The following is a 27,122-nucleotide window of genomic DNA, read 5'->3' as shown; positions in this document are numbered from 1 at the left end:
GATTTCTATGTGTTCCAGGAGTCCTGGATTCTCCAGGCAGCAAAGCATTGGAAGTACTCCAAGGACCATATGCTCAGCCCAGAGAGTACTTTGCCTAACAGATAGATACTGGACTAGAAGTCAGAGACCTGGGTCTGCAGAATGGAGATGATACAGAAAATGTCACATGAGAGCAGGGATTGTTCAATCTGGCTGACTGAAGAACACCCCTCAGGGATACACAAGCAAGCAAAATCTAGCCTCCCTTTGGAATGGAAAATTACCATGATTTAAGTTCTTTAAAGGCTCTGGGAAGAGAGAAAAAGAGTGAAAACAAGGACAGCCTACAGGTTCTGCTTCCTGCAGCTAAATTAAGTTTTGACAGGACTTCCTTGACACAATGACATTATGCTGTTGTGCATGCAGTATTGAACCCTGCAGAGTAAGCCTCTGAGTCTGTTGTCATCCTGGGAAATCACAAAACTGATACGTGCATTTTATGCTGCATCTACGCTGGTGAGCAAAACTTTGGGAAAAAATGAACAAGAAGTACCTATATTCTTGTTGCTATTGTTGCACCTCGTAACCGGCGTACCCTTGACCTACGAACCTGGGTCAGCACGACCGGCTTGGCGCAGAAGGGATAGATGACCAGACAGGTGGGGAGTAGCAGCGAGTAGGAGTCAGGAGGCTTGAAGCGTATTGGTTGTATGAAAGGTTTATTGTACTTACGCTACCGATGGTCGCGGCGTAGGCAGGATAGCTGACTTGTTCAGTTACAGTGTGTAAAACAGAACGGTCTAAAGGGGTCTGTTGGTTCACGGGGTTCCTGAGCCGAGCCCTTGCTTTCTAACCCGGAGGCTAGGTGTGGCTGCCCGACTCAGTAGTCCCAGAACTGGTCAACAGCTCATGCACAGGGAAAAACTATAATGCACTTTCAATCAGTAAACTTCCGAGAGCTCTTTGATGAGAAGGACAGACGAACCGGTGAGAAACGAATACGCCAAAATGAAGGACGGTGGTGGGGAGATGTCTACAGGTGGCCAATCTGCTGACTGCGTCTCCTTGGTGTGCTCGGAGTTCTCCGCTTAATGGCGGGAATCTGCTCTTAGTTATAGTCAGCAGTGACCAATCGCTTCATGCCAATGGTGAATATTTACTGACCGTCAATTACATTCTTACACAGTGACCTAGATACATATTCATCTGACCTAGATACCTATTCATTTGACCTAGATACATTATTCATCTGGCTGCCCTCAGCGGGTTCAAAAGGTCAACCTTATGACTGGCACCTGCAATACTTATCATTGCAGACAACAAGCTTCTTCTAAGTGTGGAGAACAACTTTTAACAAACTCCAACTGCAATGCTTCTTTTAGCAAAGAAATAAAGGCTACTAGTAGTGAGGGGTCTTTATGGCCTGAGTCCTTACTAAGTTATTATGGTCTTTTGCTTTGCTGGCATCGGCACTCTAACTGACAGGTAAAACTCAGACATGACAGCTATGTACACTGCTGCTGTGCCAGAGTGGATTTTCAGAGAAACCAGAGAAGTATCCACAATGCTAAAAATGCGCAATGCTAAAAATGCTTAGAAGAGATAGGGCTTCCCACCATTTACCCCGTGGTAACTTGGTTTATTCACTATCCAGCTGTAGGAACGTCAGAAGTATAGGAGATGTAGATTTCTTCAATGGCCACCTGATGGCAGCACAGTTATGAATGTATTTCTCCATTTCCCTAGCACAGTATTGTACTGAAAGCCAGATGCTCTTAACTGCTCCAATTGCACCACATGCTTTCATGCTAATGATGGTTCAGGGTTTAAGCAATCAAAGAAATAATTCAGCATATTTTTCCATGATATTAACCAAAGATTTTTTTTTTGTTTAAATCCTATGTTAAAATGTATCTTTAGAAAATAATCCACATAGTTAAGGCTTATGGGAAATTAATTGCTGCAGAGGAAATGCTGCAGTGAGTGTAAAAAGGACCTAAGAAATTCTCAGCATGTGGTCAAAATATCTATTTTCTGAGTGAAAGAAACTGGGTTTTAGAGTTTATGCTTGTGCTACTGGAGCCTAAATTAAGTCATGAAAGAAGATAATACAATGTACCATCATTTTAAAGTAATTTAATCATGAAAACTAAAAATTTGGAAGCAAACAGATATTTTACTTAATAGAAACCATCTGCACTGTACAGTAGGCAAATTGTATAAAAATGAATAAAACTGTCTCTGGAGGAAAATGACTCAGGCACCAGCTTATATAATGAAGATGTATATGTGCCTTTTAGCATTTGCATTGTCTATTAGACTAGGTAAATCGCAGCACTAGTGTAACTGAAACAGTTACAAATTTTATTACCATCATATGACTGATGACAAATGCAGTAATAGAAGTAATGCATATTAGACAGGGCTTATTCCAGACCCTAAATAGCTTTGTGTTCAGGTCACTCTTATGTAGCTAAATCTTTATTGAGTGGTGGGTCACTAGGACATTTTAGTCTAGTTACTATTACTTTAGTTGATAAAACCCACAAGGACAGTCTTTTAACTTGTTTAGGCTCTGAGTGTACTGTTTGATTTGGGCCCACTAGGGAGGTGGCTAATTTAAACATGTCTGGAGTGGCTTGCATACTGGACTTTCTACTTGAAGAATCCAGGCAGATGATCTTTAAACCATTCCTTTAGTCTTATCAGAGAGCAGCAGAACGTACATACAGATGCTTTTCATCTTCTGTAACCACTGCTGACATGTAGCTTCTCCCCTGTTGTTGAAAGACAGATTTCTGTATTTTCCAAAATATTTATTCATTTACCTTTGGCTTCAGTAAATGATCACACATAATGTGAATTATTCAATATCAAGGCTATGGGAGGATAATCGACTTCTCAAATGAAATTTATAATGGCTGCTTTTACCTGCTGCAATTTAACATTGCAAATAACTGTGCTCTATTTTTAAAAGCTCTTTGTCACTTCTGTAACATTCAAAACCAAATCTGTTACTAAGAGAGCACGAGAATTTTCTGTGATGCAACATTTTTATGAACCATAGAGTTGCGGGGGGGGGGGGGGGTGGACATCTCACACTCAGCCCTCCTGATGACATTTATACTAACACTTCTCTGATGGCATTTTAAAAGAGGCATGGGGGGAAATCTGTGTAGTTCAAAAGCAGATTTAGTTTTTGTTTTATGAAGAACAAGTCAATGAAAGCTGAATCTGCTTCTACTTGCATATTAAGTATATTTGGCAAGAAGAACATTTCACATTAACAAATATGTGAAGTAAAAATACCTCCCAAAAGATTAAGACTTCTGTGAATTCAAAACAAATTAGATGCAATTTTCAGTGCTAATATTCTTACTTTCTGTTTTGCTTAATGTTGTTCTAATGTAAAAGTCCAAATGTGTAACCTGCACTAATAACTAAGCAGAGCTACGCTGAGCTGTTGAGCTGATATTCAAACTCTGGAGAATAAGCCCCTTCCAAGCTCAAAAGCTTTATTTTGTGTGCTCTCTGACATCTCCCTATTGTATCCCTATCATAAGTTTGTGATGAAGAGCATGTTGAAAATTGCACCACTGAGCTGCCATGTCCCCGGAAAAGTTCAAGCAGTTCTGAGCAGACTGGGGTAAAATTCCAACAAGACAAGGATTTCCTGGTGCCTGTTGAATCTGTGTGTCCAGTCCAGGGGGTGAGTGAAGGAGAGAGGAGACTGGGGGAATATCAAATGCGTTCTTATAACACACATTTTTTTTAAGTGCTTTTAATCTTTCTGAGCACAGCCGTTTATTTCTTTCCCCTGAAAAGGAAATAAAACAAGAATATGAAAAGCAGGCATCATGTTAGCAGTGCAGGGACCTTACGTCTTTGAACACCATCCTTTTCATTGTGCTACTCTGGAAATGAAGTATTAAATGTTTTTTGTCAGTAGAGGGAGCACAAAACACTGCTTTTGTAAGAGTCCCACAAAAAAATATTTTGGTGTTTTTCCCAACGATTGAACTCTGGAGCTCTTTTTAAAAACAAATACTTGGAATCCAAAGGATATTCCTTATTAGATAAAAATAGTTTCAAGGTAGGTTAAATTTTGGGCATGAATTGTTTAGTAATGAATTTATAATGGCAACATACTCTCAAAGGGCCTGAGCCAAACTTGAAGTTGATACAAGTCTTCCCATTGACTTCAGTCAGTTTAGATTAACGACTCATTAACAAAAATGTAGCTGTTTTGTTTACCCTGCACAAGCTGAGCTCCATAAAAATCTAGCTATCAGTTTCAGTGGAATAAGGATCATCCCCATCATTTTAAATTTCTTTCTTTTTCATAATATTTAAATGACTTACTATTAGAAATTTAAACAAAAGAAAAACTCCTTTTTTGCTTCCTCTATTAGTACACAATTTGAAATGTGGAGGAAAAAGAACCTTCTTCTTTAATTATTTAAAATATAGTCAGATTTTAACATGCAGTGTTAAGAATTTGGACCTGCTTAACGTACGTAGAATTTAGAGCCTTCCAAAACACTCAAAAAAATAAACTCTTTTCATTTAATGATACCAAAGCCTGGGCATAAATATCAAACAGTTGCTGTCTGTGACATTATCATGAAATTAAGTAAAGCATAATAAATCGAGATGCAAAAATTCACCTTGTCCAAAAGACAAAGAAAATCATTTCAGAATGAAAGCTTTTAATTTATTGTTGCTTTCCTGTAACACGGTTTATTTAGTTTCAAATGACTTAAGCTTTTCCAGGCAAAAATGAGTTCTACAAACAAAAGACAGCAGTAAGAATTAGACTCTTTCCCCCTTCAAACCCCTCCAAGCACCAAAATAATGATTAATATTGATGATCATGTAAGAAGAAAATGAAAAATTTCACAAGCCAGAAATGGATAAGCTAAATAATGTTAAAAAATAGACTCATTCAGGAAATAAGTGAAAGATGCTGAAATTTGGTGATTGTAGGATAGATTTTAAAGTGACTGTGCAGTTTAGGATCACAGTCCCCACTAAAAACTGATGGATTATGTGCTCCTAAACCACTTAAGCTTTTCTTAAAATCCTACAGTAATTCTTTTGTTTTGCTACTTGATCAGGTTTTTGCTTGTTCTGAAATCCCACTGCTTTCTGAGTCTCCCAGAGAGTTTCCCCAAAAGGTGAAGGCCAACATATAAAAAAGTGACCAGTGATTTTTAGGTGTCTCAATGGGGAAATGAAATAGTCAGTTTGAAAAGCCTTAAATGAGATTTTTAGGGATGCTGAGTACCCACATTTAACTTCCACTAGTAATATGAGGTTCTTGGCTCTTCTCAAAATCAGGATCAAGGTATATAAAGTTGGGCACCCACAATTAGTGGCCAATCCAGGTGATTTTTGGCTTAAACTTGCACAATTCTATCTGAATTTCAATCAGTGTCAAATGGAGAATGTTCATTCACTTACTGCTCTTATACACAAGATGGCACTCTTAAGCTTTCAAACAATTTTGGTTTCTCAGTGCATTTAATGTGAAATCTGTCTTTCCCTCTGCCAAAAAACTAAAGTGGGGGGTGGGGGGGGGGGAAGAGAGATTAGGGGAGTGGAGAAATAAAAGTTGGAGTCCCTCTTAACCTGAGAAGTTCAGGTTTCATTTCTAACCATGTGAGACAGTGTCTCCTGTCACCCTTTCTATCCTTTTTACTGTTTGCTTGCACTTAAAGCCCATGCTTTGCCTTTCTTATATGTGACATATCTTTGGCCTATGTTGGGTGGATCAGAACCACAGCTGAATCCCTCTGGGGTTTTATTCCTGTGTGCCTGACTCTGTGAAGGGCTGAGTGCCTTCAGTTGTCACTGATTTACAGGAAGCAAGAATGCTCAGCATCACCCCATAGGATTGGGCCATGTTGTTTGAAGGGGAAAAGAAAGTAGTTAAAAATATTAATTCAGGGACATCAAAAAACTGCTGAGAAACCTTTGGAGTAGCAAGAAAGCCATAAGCTCTGTAGCTCAAAGGCATACTCTTATTTGGACATTTATGAGCCAAAAGGTCATATTTTTGTTTCATGGCTTATTCTGCTCAGACTAAGCTGTACAAAAGTCAGAAGTGCAGATAGTTTCTTGCATAGCTTTAGCAAGTAACAAAAGTCTTCTAAAAACAAAACTTTATTGCTGTCAATCTGACATCTTCTGTGAAGTGCTAAATTCATTCAAAATTAATGGTGGTGGTGAGGGCGAGCGGGGAGGTGCTCCTATTTTTCTAAACCCCAGTTATTGTAATGACTATATCTTCCTGTCTGGGAGATATGTGTGTGCCTGTCTGAAAAGTCAGCAAATCACTGCACACCAGCAGGGCCATGGAAACAATTTCAACTCCTTTTTCTCTGCCTGCCAGGTGGGTTTGGCTGTTGTGGATATGGCTATGGGAAGATTTTCCAGCTCTGCAGTTTCACTGCATATGGCCATTGTTCAACCAGTCTATACTTAGGATTAAAGCTCTATACTTAGGATTAGATTTGTGCAAACATTATGGATCTGACATATTTACTCTGTATTACTCTCTATTATCTGGGAAATGCAAGGCCTTGCTCTTCTTCACCTGAATGCACTCCATGCGTCATCCTACCTGATGGAGTCTATTGTATACAGTTCGTTTTTTATGCATATAACTAACTAGGGTTACCATATATCCAGGCTTTCCCAGACATGCCCTCTTTTTTGGCCCACTCTCCTATCCAGGCAGGTTTTTAAAATGTAAGCAAATGTCTGGGTTTTTGCTGTGCCTCTGCTTTCCCCAGGCACTTCCAGCTTGGCTGCTTGGGACTGAGGGCAGTGGGGAAGGTGATTGGCTGTCAGGGAATCACATGCTCGGTGCATGGGACTCTGCAGCTGCTTGCAGGTAGAAGAGAGAGACAGAGACAGAAGTGGGGAGAGAGCGTGTATGCATGAGCTGCATGGGCAGTGGGCAGCAGGCAGGGACTACAGGTCAGGAGTGAGGGGCACCGGCAGGGGTGTGGGGGAAGGGGGCTGTGGCTCAGGACTGAGGGACACCAGCAGGGCTGCAGGTTGGGAGTGAGGGGCACCGGGAGGGCTGCAGGGTGGGGTGTAATATATCAGGAGTGAGAGGCAGCAGCAGTGCTGGATGGGCTGTGGTTGAGGAATGAAGGACAGGGATAGGGCATGGGCATATCACTATCCCTTCCCATAATCACATACCTCCTCTCCCTCTCCTTTACCTCCCCCCTTCCCCCCCCCCAAGGTGTCCTCTTTTTTGATACTGGAAATACGGTAACCCTAAACTAATCCATTCATAGCACTGATCACGGGGTCATCAGTCATATTATTGGGTGGACAGCACAACCTCACTTTGTGCCACAGTTAAGTAAGCTGCTGTGTAACAGAAAACTCACCAGATCACTAGCAGCAGCAGTTTAATACTATTAGGCACCTATACATGGGCGTGAAGGCTGTTCCAGTGCACTGGAATTCCAGCGCATTGCAGTCTGTTGGAATGCAGCAATCGCTGCGCTTCAGCAGCCTCCTGTGTCTTGTGTATCAATGTTCCCATGCTTAAAAATGGTAGCGGAGACAGTTTATCTCAAGCTCATTGAATGAGCTTTAGTTCAAGTCACCCTGCCACTGTTTTGAAGTGGAGATGCTAATACATGAGATGTAGTGGCACTTTAATTGGAGTGGATCTTGGAACTGTGCTAATTAAAGCACTGCCCTGCCACTCTGAAAGCACATGTAAAAGTGCTCGGTGTTACTACTACCAAGTTTTTATGTATATTGTGCCTTTAAGCAGTCAATCTCCAAGTGCTTTTGAAAAGGACGTCATTATGATAATCTGCATTTTATAGATAGGAAAATTAAAGAACAGAGAGGTGAAGTGACCTGCCAAGGTTATCTATTAGGTGAATGGTAGAACAAAGAACATAACCCAGTTCTCCTGACTCGCATCTCAAGCCCTGGGGGCTAAAGTTAGGGCCTTGTTTTGCAGAACCATATGCATGTTTTTACTTTATAAAAGCAGGGTAACAACACTACACAGGGGAAAACAAAAATTGCTGGGCAGCTTCAGCAATCATTACAGGAAGAACGTATCTCTGATTATTTGCATACAACATAATGCATATCAAGGGGCAGGTCAGTGATGCCATAGATAATGCACATCTCCAAATACCTCAGTGAGTTGCTGGTATTTGTTACTACAGATCACTAGGAGGTATTGACACATGCTCTTGTGTTTCAGCTCAAGGCCTTGAATTGAAAGCTCATTTGGTACCAGCTACAAATATAAGGTTTCATAGATTTCATAGACATTAGGGCTGGAAGTACCTTGGAAGATCATTAAGTCAGCCCCCTGCCCAAAGGGCAGGAAGTCAGCTGGGGTCATGGGATCCCAGCAAGATAAGCATCCAATTTACTCTTGAAGGTGTTCAATGTAGGTGCTTGAACCACCTCCGATGGCAGGCTGTTCCAGACCTTGGGGGCTCGGACAGTAAAGAATTTCTTCCTTATGTCCAGCCTGAAACAGTCTTGTAGTAGTTTATCTCATCATCCTTTGGGGCGCTCTGGTGAACAAACGTTCTCCCAGATACTGGTGGTCACCCCGATAAACTTATAGGTGGCCATCAGATCACCCCTGAGCCTGTGCTTTTCCAGGCTAAAGAGCCCCATGGCTCTCAGCCTGTCGTCGTAAGGTCTGTTTTCCTGACCTCTGATCATGTGCGTGGCTCTCCTCTGGACTCTTCCACACTTCTCCACATCCTTTTTGAATTGCAGAGCCCAAAACTGGACGCAGTACTCCAGCTGCGGCCTCACCAAGGCCGAGTACAGGGGGAGAATGACGTCCCGGGATTTGCTTGAGAAGCATCTATGGATGCAAGCCAGCGTTTTGTTTGCTTTACTAGCTGCAGCATCACATTGCAGGCTCATGTTCATCTTGTGGTCAATGATGACTCCGAAGTCTCTTTCTTCTGTAGTGCTAGCCAGCGTAGCACTGCCGAGCCTATAAGGATGCTGTAGGTTTTTCTTCCCAAGGTGGACAACCTTGCATTTTTCGGTGTTAAACACCATCAGGTTCTCATCCGCCCATTTGCTGAGGTAATTAAGTCCTATCAAAAAACATGCTGAAGAATAAGTCTAATTCCAGAAGGCACCATGTACTCTGTTCTGTGCTTCACTTGTCTATTCATGCTAAACTCTGCATTCTCTTCTGACAATATTTTGCATGCCATGGCAATTACAGGGTTGGGATGGCTCAGGGGATGATTTAACAACCCTGGAAACTTTACAGTAGGGCTGTGAGAAACTTCGGACCCTGATTAGATTTGGTGGAGAACATGAGCACTTTTAAGAGCAGTTTAGAAAGAGACATATCAATGCTAGGGCAGATGACATTAGTTACAAGCTGTCAAGCTGGGGTAAGAGACCATACTCAAGTGAGTCTCCAGAGTCAATATTTTGAGAGACATTGGGTCCAGTGCAGATGTTTTGCAAAAAGGGTTCAGAGAAGCTTCATTACATCTGGGAAAGCAGACTAATTTATTACTTATCTCTACCCCCCCTCAAATATTATAGTAGGATATGAGTCTTAAGCCTTAAATAGTCACACACTTACTTCATGCATGAGATCAATGCTGTGGAAGATAGAACCAAAATGTGCTACTCCTTGGTTTTAAGGCAAGTTCCTGATATGTGAGTGATCAGAAATAATCTGTTTCTCAAACTTCTTAAGTTTCAGGCTAACTGAAAAGAAAATATTTGTACGAAGCAGGAAATGATCGCTCATTAGCTTTTAGTGAAGTTCATTACATGTTAAATATGTTACAACTTTTTACTAGATAATATATGCTTTTACTGTGGTCTACCATTATGATTAGAACCAGTGTCCATTATGTCCCAAAGCCCAGCTACTACTATATGTTAATTTCAGCATGTGTCTTATTACAGTGCATTCAATAGAAATGATGTGTGGGTTTCCTAGACATTTGATCATGCATATAAGCTTATGCTGAAAAGTGATTCAAATCAAGCATCTAGATGCCTAATTTCCCCAGGCTCTGTTGCAATTCAGTACTAGTGTAGATCGGCACCTAAAGACTGTCTCCAATCTTTTAGCCATATGCAGAGCTTACCTAACAATTGATTTAATTCAGTGTTGCACGTTTCAACTTTCTCTTTCAAGCATGCCTGATGATGGTGGCTGTGTGGTACCTATATTCTACACAAAACCCTAGAGGTTAGAGCACTGTTTCTCAGTCTTTTTTGATTCAAGGCATTCTTTCCCTTAGTTTTCACTCATTTTTTGACTACAAAAAAAAAAATGATAGGGCAATTTTTCTATTGCCAAGAGCCCAGAAAGACTGCAGCAGGTCAGAATGTTTTTAAAAGTTGTGGATTCCTATTCAAAATCTCTGGGTTTATCCTGTGATTCTCATTTGCATCCCTAGCTAACATCACATAGCACCCTGTGGCATGCTTGAAAGGATCTAAGGGCACCCCAGGGTGCTGTGGGACCCTGGTTGAGAATCATTGGGTTAGAGCAAGTGCCCAAGAAGTGGTAGACCTAGTTTCTATACTTCTTCAGCCTCAGGGGGCTCAAACTCACCTTTTCCACTTGCGTATTATTTGTTCCTGTTACTATCAAAATACCATTGTTGGGTGAGTGTATGGTCTGATATGCACCAACTCTAAGAGCACACTGCAATGAAAGCTGTAAAGCTGCAGTGGTTATTGTACACAGGAAGGATTTACCGCTGTATCAATATTAAGTTATTTACAATACATTTATTTCTATTTTAGTTAGAAGAGGAATGTGGCAGGGATTCCTCAGTGCAAATGTTCGTTGCAATTAATGTAGACCCCCTGGGCTCACCTGAGTTTTCAGCTACATTTATCTCAAAGGGAGTATAATTTATCCCTCTTCATTTTGGATTTAGGGAGCAGAAGACACACATTACTTGTCTGATGAATGCAGTATTTTGATGTTATATTTGTAATCTTTTCCTCAGTACCTTCCTCAATTTCAGTTGAAGAGGACTGCGCCTCAGTTTTGTTTGGTGGGGATGGGGAGCAAAACTGATCTTTTACTTAGAAAATGCAGAATGTTCAATGGATGGCAAAAGTGCGTTTAAAAGGGGCTCGTGGAACACTTTGAAAATATTAATTAGTGTGTTGAAGCAGTCTGCATAGCATATCATAGTAAAACTGCTCCAGGGGGTTGCTTGGAATGAATTATTAATATGAATCTTTCTCTCCCTTATGCTTCACACCCTGATTTTATGGGATTTGGCGTGGGTTGGGGTGTCTATTAGATTCACTTATTGCCTGTTTAGTGGGAGTACTTTGTGGACTGCATCAAAAGGTCATTCTTCTTTGAGGGTCCCAAATGAATTTGGTAAGAAAACAAGATTCCCCAAAATGCACATGACAAGTGATTTAAAAGAGAGAGAGAGAAAGAAAAAAACAATTCAGTTGAACAACTGAGGATTATAACTTTATCATTGTTGTGTAATACGGAACTTAGTTGCTGGCTGCATGAATTGTAATGATCCCCTACCCCCCACCCTTCTTTCTGGAATTCGGGGGCAAAATTTTCCTAGCTATAAAACTTGGCAGTTGTATCACATGTGTATACACACACACCCTCTCCAAATTGTCAAGTTTCTGGGATAGGAACAATGTAGTGCATATGTGTTTATTTAAAATATGCTCAGGATCTATAGTTAATATAGTAATGAATTAATCGGCAAGTGAAACAGGTCATTATAGTCTTTTTGCAGGGCTGTGCAAAGGTTCAGGTGCTGATTCAATTCAGAGGAGATCTGGCCCGATTCAGTGGCTGAATCTCCAAATGTGAATCGAATCAGGGGACCAATTAAAAGGTCCAGATTGTTTTGAAGCTCTCTAAATCTTCAGAAAAGATTCAGAGAGCTTCAATAATTTGGATAGTCCCTGGTGGCTGCAGCAGGGAGCTGCAGCCGGACTTGGAGCTGGTAAGTAGGGGCAGGGGAGGGGGGCTGGAGGAGGGGAGAGGGAACCATGGGGGGACCCCTGCCTGCTCCCCCAGGCCCGCTGACCCCCACCCATTCCTGCAGCCCCCCACCATGGCTGCCCTGCCCATTGCTGGACTGGGAGAGAGGGCAGGGGGTGGGCCTAGCCTGGCTGAGTCAGAGATTCAGCAGCAGCCACATTTCTGAATGAGTTTCAGTCGAATTGATTCCGGACAGTGATTCAAATCATCAAATCAAATCACTTTTTCCCGAATCGGCTGAATCTGAAGCAAATACTAGCCACTGCGGTGAGGCCTATCTTTTTGTTAACAGTAAAAGAGAATGAGCTGAATGTTGAAGAACCTTAAAAACCTAACAGTCAAACAAAGTACTTTAAAAAGTAGAAAACGTATGAGATGATTGTTGGCTGATCTACTCAGTTTCATAGGTGCCTGCTTTCTAAAAATATAAATATCTTGAAGTAATTTAAAATTTTGTGTTTTACTTTAATTCAGATTTGGATTATAGAAATATCTGTATAGCTATAAATTGAAGCCATGCATTTTAGATTATCTGGTTTTAATTCTTCTAGAGCTGAAGACATACTAAAACAAGGGTTTGTGGAAAGTAATACCTTCTTTTTATACATGCTGAATATTATAACAAAATGTAGTTTTCATGTCCTAATTCTAAGGCTACAGATGTAACAGAAGAGAGCCAGTGCTTTAGACCTGATGTTCACTCTTTGTACACTCAATATTCCCAACTTAAATATGAGCAGGAGATGACTTTTATGTACAAACAGTGGATGACTGGGACTGTTGGAAATGACAGGAATGTACTATCATGCGTTTTCCCATAATATTTGAAAACATAAGGGCATGAATAAGGGGAGAAATTCTTTCTGCTCCTGAAAATAGCTGCTTAAAAATAGATCCATCTAATATTTGAAAGGCTGAAAAGAGAGTTGATTGGGGTTTTGGTCAAAAAATGGGCTTAAGTTAGTCTGAAAGGGAAATTTAGTCTGGAATAGCATTAATGTTCTTGAAATGTATTAGTTTTCAATGAATCACAATGCTAAGCAATTACCTTATTTACATAATTATTTTTAAAAAGTGAATCAGAGCCTTGTTACTTGGTAATTTGGAGCAGCTCCTGGAGCTCTTGGCAACTGGATTTGTCTGCACATTAACACCTGAAACTAGTTTTAAGCACTTGTTATGCAGCTCAAAGTTACGCCACTCCAGGGCAGTATTATCTCTGATCTGTGTTACCCAGCCTGTGTTACACTAAAATGTAGCCAATGCAGGCTACATCTTAGTGTAAATACTCCTTTCTCCCTGCCTCCCCCTCCCCGCAATGGCCCAGATCTGGCCTACTCTGTGCCTCCTGCTTACTTGTGGCTGCCTGTCCCAGGGGAGCAGGCAGGAAAGGGTTAATCTGCCTGCCTGGTCCCTAGGGGCCACCACTGATGCTTTTTTTGTGGGGTGGGGCACTCATCCTGGAGAAGAACAGCAGCCCAGCAATGGCAAGCAGGCAGGTTAACTCTCCCCTAGGACAGACGGTGCAGGCAGCCAGAAGTAAGAGGGGATGAGGGTAGAGGGGGAGCCCCAAGGGCAGAAGGAATCCTGAGAAGTAGCAGGGGAACCCCCGAGGTTGGGGAGAACGGGGAGAGCCCTGAGGGGCAGGGGGGAAGCCTAAAAGAGTTGTGGGGGGGTGGGGGGCAGGGGGGAGAGGAAGAGAATTCTTACCTTTTAGTCTTCCAGGCCTCTGCTGGCCCGAACACGTGACTGCTTCAAACTCTCAAGAACACCAATCAACATTTGTGCATGTGTAAGGCATAGCAAGACCCTTGTAGTGATTTAAATATCAGGAAAATCATTTATCAAACCAAGTGTTAGATAAAGCTGCATATAATGCTGCATTCTAGTAGATATTAAAGTCTGCACCTTCTGCAATATATATTCCACTGCAAACCTTGAAACATATATACACATGTATATACATATTTTTAAATTTGTTTTTCAACTGTGATGTATTATCTAAAAGTACTGCCAAACCAGGAAATTAGCTGAAGTTTTTGGTTGATGACTACTTGCTGCAATTATGACAGGAGCTGATCATTAGCAGTCAGGGAGACCTTTCATTCAAGAAAGTCAATGGCTGTTTCATTCTTTAAGAAAACAAGTTCTGGATCAAACCCTGTTTCAGGAATTAAAATGATGATGGATTTTTCTAAGGAAGGGATTGTCTTACCATTTCTCAAGTTGTGAATGTTATTGCCTATATAATGTGCTTTTTAAAATGTTGTATAAGTTTCAGAGTAGAAAGGTTTCCAGCTAATTCATATTTTAAACATGTAGACAACTTGCAGACCTTACAATTCAGAATCAGATCCCCACCCCCTCAAAAAAAACCCCCAGCTTCTCTGTTAAAGACCCATTTCTAGAATTTCACATGCCCAAAATTAAGCACAGATAGAAAAAATGAGTTCAGCAAACAGTTAAAACAATATCATATGTAATCTCTGTGGAGTTTGGTTAAGATTTCAGCTTCTCTCTTAATATTATGTGGGTCAGTCTTATGATGAGACCAATGAATGGGAAAATATGTTAAATTTCTGAAGCTGAATCCTATTTCTATTTAAAGAAAATGGTGAAAATTCTTAATGTCGTAAGGCTGGAATGCCAGTTTGAGCATTAATATATGCACAAGGTAATGCAAAGCAAGTTGTAGTGAGCTACAATGTGTTCCTCTGGATAATTTATGAGGAATTATTTTTATTTATTATTCATCTGAGACTTTAAATATTCCATATTCTAATCTAAAAGTGTAAACTGGAAAATTGAAGCTTTGCTACAGAATAAGATAGATTAAAGAGATGAAAAAGAACTTTTTTTATAGCTCTAGTTGCCTGGCTAAATTCCAAATCTGTAATTACTTTTTGTCTACCCAAATTCTCTCTCTGTTATCTAGTGGGTAAGCTTCCCCACCCCCATTACCCTTCCTGAACCCTGTCCTCCAGTGTAGATCACAGGCTAATAGTAATCCTTCTGTACACTGTGGGCCAAATCTTGCTCTTAGTCATGCCGTTGATTTGATCAACATTGGAAGAGTTGGTCAAGAATTATGGTAGTGGAACTATGGACTCTATATGGAATACAGTCCCAAAAGTGCTTTGAAACTTTTCAGTTGAAAAACACTCTATTTGTGTAGAGCTGGATTCTAGTCTCATTTACCTGGTTTCAAGAGTTACTTTTGATTTGCATCCATATACCCAAGGGAAGAATCGAGTACCTAGGGTCTCACCCAAGATCCTCCGAAATCAAATTGGATTAAGTGAGCTTTGGATCAAGCTATTCCATTACCATAGTTACTTATTATTTTTATTTTCTATCTATCCTTATTGCCAAATTATGTATTGTATCAGTTGTGTAGATTTAGGTGGTAACTGAAGTGTTGGTCATGAACATATATAGGTATTCTGTAGTATGTAAAGTCATTCATGTTAATGACAACAGGATCAGTGTTTCATGAAAAAAGAAAAGAGGTCCCTTCCATCTTCAAAGAGCTCCACTGAAGTTGGTCAGGCCTTGGACAGATCTGACTCTTTCCCCACATATATCATGTTGAAGGCTGAAGAACAGTGTACACTTCATAAGATTTCTAATGGAAAAATCTCTCTCATCTCTATTGCAAATTGAAGGGATGCATAGTCCAAAAAGAGTCAGGCAAAAAAGAGATATGCTTGACTTGAAGTAGGGAGGGCAGGGGAAAAACCAGATAAATCTGGCAGTACTCAGGTCTAAAATCACAGTGGCTTTTGGAAAAGCCACTTAAATATATTCAAAGACCTTCATGTCCTTCAGCATCCTATGATTTTTATTCTGTTTCCTCATTAACCTTTTCAGTCCTTCACAGTACCCAATATTGTGTTATCATGATCATTTTCTTTTGAGATTAGTGCACTATTACGATATATCGGTGTACTGAACAGCACAGCATGTGCATTCTACCTGGACCTACCTGCAATTTTCAAATGGAATTAGACTGGATGCATATTCTTTTTATGGTAAAATCTGCATCATATATATCTGTGGAGAGGCGCACATCTGTTGTAAAACCACAGATGTGCATCTCTGCAGATATATATACTTCAGTGTGATATATTATGTTTTATAATTAAAATTTTATTGAATTTTAATATAAAAACAAATTCATACATTAAAAATTAAGTAGAGAACAAACATGTGTGGTATCAAGAGAATACGAAGCTGTGGTACTGTAGGACAACAACATCTGACCCATAAAAACACCCTGCTTTAGTTATAAAATACCTTTGTGGCCAGGAGATTAGTATGATATATTATTGAGGTTCTCCATATTTAGAAACAAATAACCATTTTGTCACTAACTGTGATTTAGCAGCAGTTTTAGTGTCCCTTTATTATACATTCTAAACCAAGTAGAGTTAGATGTGGCATAAACATGGTCTCACTACAAATAAGATAGCTATTATTTACATGAGTAGAGAGAGGTAATTAGTCATGTTAGTCTGAAGTTAGGCAGAAGGCAGTGCAGGGTAGTGCCTTTTGAAACTAACTCATTCAGAGAGACGTGCTTTTACAGGCTACAGTCTATTTTGTCAGATGCTGTGAATGGATTTATAGGCTAGGGACAGTTGCATATAAACAGGTTTCAGTGATCAGAAACTGGTTTAAATCTGTTAAATTGGAGTAGAAGGAATAGAAGTTCAGTGCACATAAACCAGTTTCAAAATGGTTGAAACTGGTTTAAGATAAATCTGGTTGAATGTAGGATAAGACAGGTATGTAGAAAAAACATTTAAAGCTGTGTCTATGTCTAAATCGCCAAATCTTTCCAAATCTCTCCAAATTGATTCGGAGGGTTCTGATTCGATTCAGAGAGATTAAAGCAGGGGTGGGCAAAATGTGGCCTGGAGGCCAGGCCATTCTATCTGACCCACGGGGCCCCTAAAAAATTTAGAAAATTAATATTTATCTGCCCCGGCTGCCTATTGTGTGGCCCTCAATGGCTTGCCAAAACTCAGTATGCAGCCCTCTGCCCAAAATAATTGCCCACCCCTGAATTAAAAGGTCCTCTGATTCAGTTTGGGTTTCGAGATTTGGCCACTGAATTGGGCCAAATCTCTGCTGAATCGAATCAGGGACCGAAAGTTTATACAGCCCTAGTAGACAGGGCAGGGAGCAGAGAGCATAATAGCAGAACAGACAGGGAGCACAGGGCAGGCAGCAGAAAGCGGAGTAGGAGATTATGTGGGGTAGGGTAGGATTGGCATGATAGCAGGGGAGGGTGCAGGGCTAATTTGAAGATTGGCTCTCACTGATCTAATATTCACATTACATGAGATAAAGATAAAAAATAATAAACCTCATGCTTCAGGGAAAGAGCCCATAACCAACTGATGGCAACAGGGAAGGATTTCTCCAAGTTTTTTCCACTATGAAATGTTTTGCACCTTTCTCAGTCTTCGAGTACTGGTTTCTGGAACAGGGATCAATTTTGTAGCTATGTTCGTCTGAAAAAAAGAGATACACAAAGCTCTTGTGTCAGAGGTGATATATTTTACTAGACCAACTAAATAATGGCAAAAAAGTCCATTCTTTTCAGGCACATACACCCTTCCTCAGGCTGAGGAGAATTCAAAAGATTTTAAAAGTCCTCCTAGGTAGAAAATAAACTCTGTTTTGCACAGGGGAGGTAGAAGTGGAAGTGTATTCCCCTGGGAATCTGAGAGTCCTTTTGTGAGAGTGTTGCTCTGTGATGTGCACATTAGGTTGTCTTCATCCCTGGAGGTGCCCAATATCTCCTCAGCCTGAGGAAGGGTGTACGTGCCTGAACGCTTACAAAGAATGGATTTTTTTTGCTACTTAGTTTTTCTAATAAAGGTATCGCCTCTGACCCAAGAGCTTTGTGTATCTCTCTTTCTCAGACCAGCGTGGCTACAAAATTGATCCCAGAGACATGGAAGATATCATATTTTAGCCATTTGGAAAAGTACCCTTCTTTTTTCTTTGGCAATGAAGGTTTTTTTCACCTCCCTGGCTGCCTCTAGGGAGGAAGGCAGCCTAATTTTCACATCTAGGAGCAACACTCTCCCAAAATGATTTTCAGATTCCTAGGGGAATACACTTTGTACCTAGGCTGACTCTTACAATTGTTGAATTCTCCTCAGCCTGAAGAAGGGTGTATGTGCCCAAAAGCTTGCAAAGAAAGGAATTTTTTTGCTACTATTTAGTTGATCTAATTAAAAGATATCACCTCTGACCCAAGAAGGTTCTATAACTGACGCTCAAAAATAGAGGACCACCAGTTTCTTGTCAGATAGGCATAGCAGTTCCTTTCTTCGTTCCTTGTAGTGTGATGATCTTCATTGAAAAAATGCAGTAAAGCCTGTGTCAGAGATGCAAAGTAAGATAACATGGATGTAAACAAAACAAATGTAACTTTTGTTTATTTTAATGAGTTTCAGCAACTTTTGTTAATCTGCATTTTTTTCAAAGTAGTACGCATCAGGAAACACAAACAGATATTTCTTTGGTTAACAAAGACAAGTATATCATGATTACAGAGTCTAAGAATTCAATGAACAGATTTTCTATTAAAAATAAGAAAACCCCACATAACAATGGCATGTACTTAATGTGACTATGGTCCTTTAACTTTTAACACACTTCCCCAATTAAGCTGTTCAGGGCTCACACTTAAATAGCTGTCCACAGCTGCTGCAAATTGATTTATCCCCTGATGACAGTCAGAGCCACTGACCAAATTGCTGGAGAGAAACAGCTCTTTAATTTGGGAATTTTTTCTATGGACTTTAACCTGTTTTATTTTACAGCTGTTCTAATGTTTTCACAAAATATGGAGTTTACACTAAAATACATTCTTACATTTTATACTATCTGGAGTTATCTTTACTTCTATCTTTTTGAGAGAATGCATTAAAATCTGACTTTACTGAAATACATAAACCCAAGATAGGACACAAAAGTTGTTTTCTAAGAGAACATTGTGAAGAGACCCCAGTTTGCTGCTTACTTCAGTGGTGCCAAGCTATTTTGTTTTAAGATCCAGCTGAAACAGTGGATTTCAGAACAAAGGTGACATATTTATTCAGTCTGTGAAAATATGATGGCTTCTTCTCTGATGAAAAAGTGGTATTTTCCTCTACCCATACATTTACTTTGTTAATCTGCAGACTTCACAATACATCTCAGCATGCAGCTGAGTTATATACCATTTACAGTTTATATTAAATGTTGCAGCCCATCCAACATAAACCCGTGATGAAAGACCGTGTTATACACAGATAATCTATAGCTCTCTCAGATGATCATTTTATGATCGTGCATACCAAGAACATACTTTTGGTCGTTCCTCTTGCTTATTTTTGGTTAAAAAAAATGCAGAATGATTAACTATAGGCATCAGTCATCTGTTTTCCAGAGACAATGTCTTTATATTATTGTATGTCCCATTATCCTAGTAGAAGGAGATTAATTATATACAAACTTAACGGTGCTTTCAATTATTTAAATTGGAGGCAACATCCACAATGGAGACAAAAACTGGTCTTCAGAAATTAGGGGTTGGCATGTTTCTTATTAATATCCTTGCAGCCAAATTTTTATATAAATAAAGATGGGAACAGTTTTACTTTTGTACTCATTGTACTAGTTATTACTAACCCCAAATAAGCTGTTTGAAAAAAACCCTTTCTATTAGAGATGATAAATTCTGTGAATAAAACAAATTCCTGGAGTGTTATGCTAACTCAGTACAATCCTGGATATTTTAATTAGTATTCAGGCAGAAATAGGACCAATAATAACCTTTCTGAAACACAACTGTAAGTCAGTGGGCAAGGTTCCTTAGTAGAGGATGTGATGGGTGTTAAGGGAAGACTTTCTAAGTGAAGTAACTCAGTTTCCATGGCAAAGGTATGCATGTGGGGCCAGATAGCGCTCTCGGTTTGTGCATGTAGCTCTCATTGACATCAGCAGGACTTCTGTGAGAGCAGTATATGGTCCTAAGTAGGGATGAGTGAATCTCAGAGAACATGAAGCCTGACAAGCCTGTCATACTTATGTTTGTGTGCATGTGTGGGAGGTGAAGGAAGACAAACCTGGTTATAATTCACAAGCCTCTATTTTTTCTGAAAGGTGATTCAGTTAACCTCACTAATCCCCGATATTTTGCCTTGTCGAGTTTTGTATTAGGGCCAAAAGTACCCTTTTAAAAGCTAGGTTGGGGCAAGCTAATAGCCTGTACGTAGAATGTGTATTTCCAAGGGAAAAAAGAGTTGCAGTATTTTTCTAATTTTTGGTCTCTCTTTCTCCCCTACACATTCCTTTTACTAAATCTCTCTACTTGCTTCTCTCTGGTCCAGTTTCCACCCAGATTTCCCACTGGATTTTTTTCTTCCCCCATAGATTCTTCTGATCCAACAAAAATCAAGTGCTTGAATTCCATATTCATTCTCTTTGCAAATGATTCTAGTCGCATCTTTATTTCCCCCCCTAGTTTCTGTAGTGTTGAAGTTTGCACAGTTTGAAGACTTTGGATTCCAGGCTACCTGCACTGATTACCACAGGTAAAGATCCAGTTTTAAAATAGCTATTTTTATATATTGAGGATATCAAACTCATCCAGCTGAATGAGGGGCACAAGGCAGGTCCCATAGACTGGCACTGCACACCAGAGCCAGTGTACACCCCGCACACCCAGAGCACACTGCAGGGAGCACCCACACCAGACTGGCCCTGCACACTGGATCTGGTACACATGGCAGATGTATGGGCCCAATCCAGTATATAGGGCTGATGTAGCATGGATGTCGCCTGTAGTGTGCACCCTGGACCACCCCCACACAGCACATGCCATACGCAACAGACTGGCTCTGATTGCCATGAGCAGGGTGCGGGGCCAGTCTGAGACCCACAGACACTACTGCAAGCTGGATGATAGGGCTCCACAGCCTGGATCCAGCCCTCAGCCCATATCTGTGACACCCCTGTTATATATTATAGGGCAAGATAAGGGAAAGCTGTACTGAAGGTTATATCAAGACTTCTAACCCTTGGTTGTTACCTAATGTTCTGGAAAATTCACCTTTATGGTTTGGTTTAATCCCACAGATAAGGATTTTTTTTAGGTTTGAGGAAACATCCTTCAGCAATTTTGATCCTTATAGATACATTTTCTATAAATGAATAGAAAATAACATTTATGTAGGATTTTTTAAATAAGATACCATCCTATAAGAGTGGATAGCGTGTTTTATCCTGCTTACAGCTATTTGAAGAACTGTATTTTTATAAAAAACCTGGATAAACATTATCATTCTCCATTAGGTTCTGTAGGTTTTTGGACTGAAGTGTATAAAACATTTAAGCCATCATTTAAAAGCATATAGAAATCATCCTACTGAATTCAATAGGAATGTTTTCTAAAGGGATTTTAAAAAATCCCAATTTTCCATCATGTTAGGACTTTCTCTTGCACATGCACAGCTCTAAAATATCTGGAAAAGACCTGAACATTGTACATGTTAATAGAACGTAATGAGGAATCCAGCCTTTGCTAATTTGGAAAGAAAACAGAATTAAGCATCTGAAAATCATGACTAAAACAAAGGATGGTCATTTGCTAAGTATCATATTTTGCAGTGTTTAGGTCAACACAGAGCATGGGTTAACCACAGGCTTTCCAGTCTGAAAGGTAAGGATTTTCATAGGATTAGTGTATAAATTGGGATGGGGATTGGGCTCAGCTCATGCAGCCCTATCCCCTGCAAGTAGCGTCAGCAGGGGATGGGGCCATGCTAGCCAAGCCCCAAATCCAGCCCCAGTCCCATCCAAGGTCCCCTGCAAGCAGCACCAGGGTCACAGGGGACGGGGCCACTACGAGCAGCGCTGCCAAATGCTGAGCCCAGTGCTGCTCATAGTGGATGAGGCTACGCCAGCTGAGCGCTGAGCCCAGGCCCAACCTCTGAGAGTAGCACCGGGGCTTAGCATTTGGCAGCACCGCTTGCAGCAGACAAGACCAGGCTCAGCGCTCAGTTGGTGCAGCCCCATCCCCTGTGAGCCCAGTGCTGTTCTCAGGGGATGGAGACGGGGCTGGGCTCAGTGCTCAGCTGGCACATCCTCATTTCCTGAGAGTGGCACCACCAGCTTTACTTGCAGGGGATGGGGCTGTGCCAGCCAAGCACTGAGCCCAGCCCTGTTCCCAATTTTTTGATGCGGCATGGTATACAAGTTGAGTTTGATTTTTAAGACACAAAAATTGGGCTTCAAAACCCAGCTTATACACTGTGGAATATGGTAATATTTATACAAACTCTTTGAAAGCCTAGCCTCCACTGTGACATCAAAATGCACAATTTCACTCCTGCTTGGGTTGCTAAATGGTCATTTTTGCAGGGCCACAGATTATAAATCGATTATGAAAACAGTCTGTTTCCTAGTTTAACTTTTTCCTAGAATTGTAGTAAAATGTCTTCAGTCAAACAGCCACCGCTCATTCACTTCTGTTTTCCCTGCTGAATACTGTTGGGCAATTTTTCTGGGAATGTGGGTCTCTCTAAGCTGTAGGTTTGTGAGTCTCAAGAGTCACTACAAGCAAAAGCTTGAGTTATACACTACTTTCTGTGAGCTAACTGCAAAGTACCACACCTTCAAAACCTTGCTACTCATTTGGATGGAGAAGAAGCACAGAACTTTCTTTAAACATTTTTTTCAACCTGTAGATAGTTCTAGTGACAGTCCAAACAATGGTTTGGAGAGCTTTCACACAGGCAAAAGCCCAGACTCCTCTCCTTCACACCTACTGTCATCATATTTTCTCAGGCCTGCCTCCAGCATACTCCCAGTCTATTTTCTCACTAAGTCTTCCTCAGGATCACTAACACCATACTTTCCCTGCCAGGAAAGTCGCTGCTGCCAGGTCAGTGTAAACCAGCTGGCCTGAAGAGCAGTTAGAGTTCTGTTTTTTTACCGTGTGGCCCTTCTCGCTGTCTGGGCAGATGTCAGATGGCTGGTACAGGATCTGTTGGCAGGAGGGACAGGAACAGTCATTTTAGTCTGTACTCGAGTTGATTGAATATTTTTTTGACTGCAAAAATTTTCCAGGCCTTTTTGCTCTGCAGGCATTCAAAACTCACTATTGAGGAAGCAGAGGCATTTAAAGGACAAGGGTTCAGAACATCGCAGTGTGCTCCTGGGCAAGCTGCATCAGTCTCTCAAACGTCCATGTGGGGCTTGGGCACCATTTTGCCCCATAAATTGTAGGTGCAATCAAGATCAATCCTGTTCTAAAGTAAAAAAAAAACCCCCACCAACATACCTATTTTTATAATAATACACCTCCATTTTCATATAAATAGATTCCTATGTACAGACTGTATACATCCATGGCCCCTACTGAAAACATACTATTCCATGGATTGGTCCCCTGTAGACCTCATTGAAATCTGGATCATCACTTTCTCTACAGATTTCAGTGCATACAGGATTTTTCTAAGAAGGAGTATTTCTCTGGGAAAATTTCTCTGAGAAGGAATATTTCTCTGTGGTTAGCTGATGCTAAAACATTTTCTGATTGCGCAACCTATTACAATCTCAGCCTTTCCTAAGTCAATGCTGCTTGCCGAGTTTGATCTGGCTGTCTCCAAAGCAACCAGAATCATCTCAAATCTAGCCACTCAGTATACTATTTGTTACATAAGCTTCATTTTTGGTGTCTTTTGTTTTGTGTAGGTGACCATGAGTAGCTGTCCCTCACAACCCAGACTCTTCATATCTCTAGTACAACCAGCTGGGTCCATGAAGTAGGATGGCACCCTTCTTCCCTGGCCTTAGTTCCAAGTGCAATGAAAAGTCAGCTGGGCCATGCTGCAGCTTCAACCTGCCATTTTCAGGAGGTTTAGGTGGGGGTGGGGAAGGGAGCCTCCCTTGCCACTTGGCACTGGCTCAGCCGACAAGACCCCAGCCAACAAGCTGTGGGGGGGTGGCCTTCATGTTGCGAGGGCTCCCTTATTCATAGAGTTATAGGTGCTAGGGTCAGAAGGGACCTCAGTAGGTCATCGAGTCCTACCTCCTGCCCTATGCAGGAAAGAGTGCTAGGGTCAGATGACCTCAGCTAGGTGCTTGTCCAGTCTTCTCTTGAAGACCCCCAAGGTAGGGGAGAGCACCACTGCCCTTACTGTGAAGAAGTTCTTTCTAATGTACAACATAAATCTGCTCTCTGTCAATTTGTGGCCATTGTTCCTAGTTACTACAGGGGGTGCCCTAGTAAATAGAGCATCTCCTATTTCCTGCTGCCCTCCCCTGATTAACTTATAGGCAGCCACAAGATCACCTCTTCCAAAGGCTGAAGAGATCTAGGTCCCTCAGTCTCTCCTGGTAGGGCCTTGCCTGCAGGCCTCTGACTGTATGAGTGGCCCTCCTCTGGACCCTCTCAAGATTCCCTCTTGAAGTGCAGTGCCCAAAACTGGACACAGTACTCCAACTGCGACCTGACCAGTGCTGCATAGAGGAGAAGCATTACCGCCCTGGACCTGTTCATCCTGCATCCGCTAATGCATGATGAAGTGCGGTTAGCTTTGTTGATCACTTCATCACATTGATGACTCATGGTCATCTTGGAGACAACTATGATCCCTTTCTGCTGCTGAAGTCATTCCCTAGCCTGTAAGTATGTTGGTAGGTTTTTTTTGCCCAGATGCAGCAATTTGCACTTGTCTTTGTTGAACTGCATCCTATTTCGTTCTGCCCATTTTTCCAACCTGTCCAGATCTGCCTGGACCCATTCCCTACCCTCTGGTGTGTTAACTTTGCCCTGTAATTTGGTGTCATCTTAGAACTTGGACAAGGTGCTTTCTACACCCTCATCCAAGTCACAGGTAAAGACATTGAATAGCACCAGTCAGAGGACCTAGCCTTGTGGGACTCCACTGCCCACATCTTTCCAGGTAGATATGGACATTTCCACCACCACTCTCTGGGCATGACCACCAAGCCAATTTGCCACCCACCTGACCATGTAATCATTTAGATCACAGCCTGTTACTTTATCTAAGAGAACAGAATGAGATACTGTATCGAAGGCCTTAAAATCTAGGTAGATGACATCTACCTCAAGTCCCGTGTTTAATCATTTTGTGACCTTCTCCCACCCCACCCCTGGGGCAAGCCTCCTGACAACAACAGCCAGAAGTTGTAGCATGGGGCTGCCCATCTGGCTTTTTGCCATGCCAGGAACTGGGGCTGCTGGGGAAATGGAGCCTCTCTGATGCATGGACCTGGCCTGGCCCCCATGAAGACCCAAGCCTACAAGCCTGGGGGGAAAGGCTTCCTCCCCCATATTTCCTGATGGGGGAACAGAGCCTCTCTTCCATGTGGGTCTCCCCCAAGATTGTGGGCATGGGTCTTGGTGGGAGCTGGGCCAGGTCTACCTGGCAGAAAGACTGTGTTCTCCCAACCCTCTGCCTGGCGTGGCAGGAGGAGACGGAGCCTTTTCTATCTTCTCTTGGTGACATCCCAGGGGTAGCTCTGGGTAGGTGCTTGCCTGAAGCAAATAAGCACCAGCTGAGGCTAGGAAACCACCCAGTGAGGGGCCCTAAGATGGTGACAGAATACGACCTACTTTGTAGCATGGTGGATGTGGGACAGGAGTTCAAAAATTGCTCTAACCTAAAATGCTTTAATTTAATACCACGTCCATTGACGGTTAACTTAGAGCCAGATCAGCCATTTTTAAAGTGCTGTGAATGGCTGTTCTGTTACAGCTTCAAAGTACTTTCTGTGTGCTTAGTGTGTGTTAAGTGTAATGTTTATACCTAGCCTGATGATATGTGTACATGAACCTTTCAGGAAATAAAACACTACCTTGTATTGTGCATTTTCTCCAAAGTCTACCCGAGAGAGGCTGGTTTACTAGAGGTGGTTGAAAAATGTGATACATAAGGAAGTCTATATACAGTCTGTCTTCCTTACTCTTCTTAGCTATTGTCCATTCCCTTTCTACCATTTTTATAATGGTTCTTAGTCCTAGAATTTGGTGTTTAGGTTCAGGTGTCGTGATATATCTGGTTGGCACTGGCTCCTGTAAATTTCTCTGCTATCTGAAAAAAATGCTTAGTTTTCACTGGAAAAGGAAGAAGCAGAAAGATGGTCCTGGTTCTGGCTTCTACTGACAGTGAAAAAAGGAGTTGTTGAAAAGTGGGGAAATGTGGGCATAGGGACTGGAGAGAGATCTTTACTAGCATACCAGAAATTTCTGCACTGCTTAATTATTTTTTTTTCAGCATAAATGCAGTCTGGGCTTGCTGAATTCACAGAGGTAATGGATCAAATCTCTACTTAAGTGTTTGGGTCCCCTGAGTCCTGTGAAAAGTGAACTAGGGTATAATTGTGGGGCAGGCATGCAAGATGTTTCTCTGTACCAGGAGCAAGTCATGGACCTTAAATCTCCCCTGTATGGAAGACTTTATATTTAAAAAAAAAATCTTTCAGATCTTTGACACCTATACAGATTCTTCACAGGACAGCCTCAATCAGGTAACACCATGATCTAATCACTGGGAAATATGAGTCTCTAAGCTGCCTTTATCCTGCCCAGAGACATGGCAAGCTCCTTCAGTACCCAAGCAGGGGAGGGGAGGGGTATGCCATCCACTGTAGACCAGGGCAGGGGGTGAAGGAAAGTGAAGTCTTATCTGCCCCAACTCTCTGCACACTGAGGCAGTCGCTGCTGCTGTAACAGCATCATCTCAGGTGGCAGCAACCTCATAGCGTAAGCTCCTGGGAACTCTCCTTGGTGCCTTGTCTGCTCCATGCCTCCCCACCAGATATGCTGTTGGGAGCAGGACTGTGCCTGCTGTGGCAAACACTCCTCAGTGGGGAGCATCATTGGGGAGCACTCACTCCACTTGCCTCCTCAGTGGGGAGCACTCACTCCACTTGCCCCCTGTTTGCCAGATTAGACTGCTGGGCACAGGGCTGTGCCTGCTTGGTTTCTCTAGCCTAGTAATGCAAGGCTGCCTTTGCTATGTCAAAGACCCCTGCAGGGGCTATCCTGGTACCTTCTCATAGGTGGCATCCA

General features: G+C 41.6%; 1 long non-coding RNA gene across 1 annotated transcript in view; it reads left to right on the top strand.

Annotated features, from left to right (window-relative positions):
• The first annotated feature begins 574 nt into the window (after positions 1-574).
• Positions 575-27,122, top strand: part of LOC149859992 (uncharacterized) — a 77,798-nt gene continuing 51,250 nt past the window's right edge. The window contains exon 1 of the long non-coding RNA XR_016443670.1: positions 575-638. This is a non-coding gene — a long non-coding RNA (uncharacterized LOC149859992). The remainder of the gene's footprint in view (positions 639-27,122) is intronic.

The sequence above is a fragment of the Crocodylus siamensis genome, chromosome 7 (genome assembly GCF_052110815.1).
Source record: "Crocodylus siamensis isolate JL-2025a chromosome 7, ASM5211081v1, whole genome shotgun sequence".
NCBI lineage: Eukaryota > Metazoa > Chordata > Crocodylia > Crocodylidae > Crocodylus > Crocodylus siamensis.
This window is presented reverse-complemented; position numbering and strand designations above follow the sequence as displayed.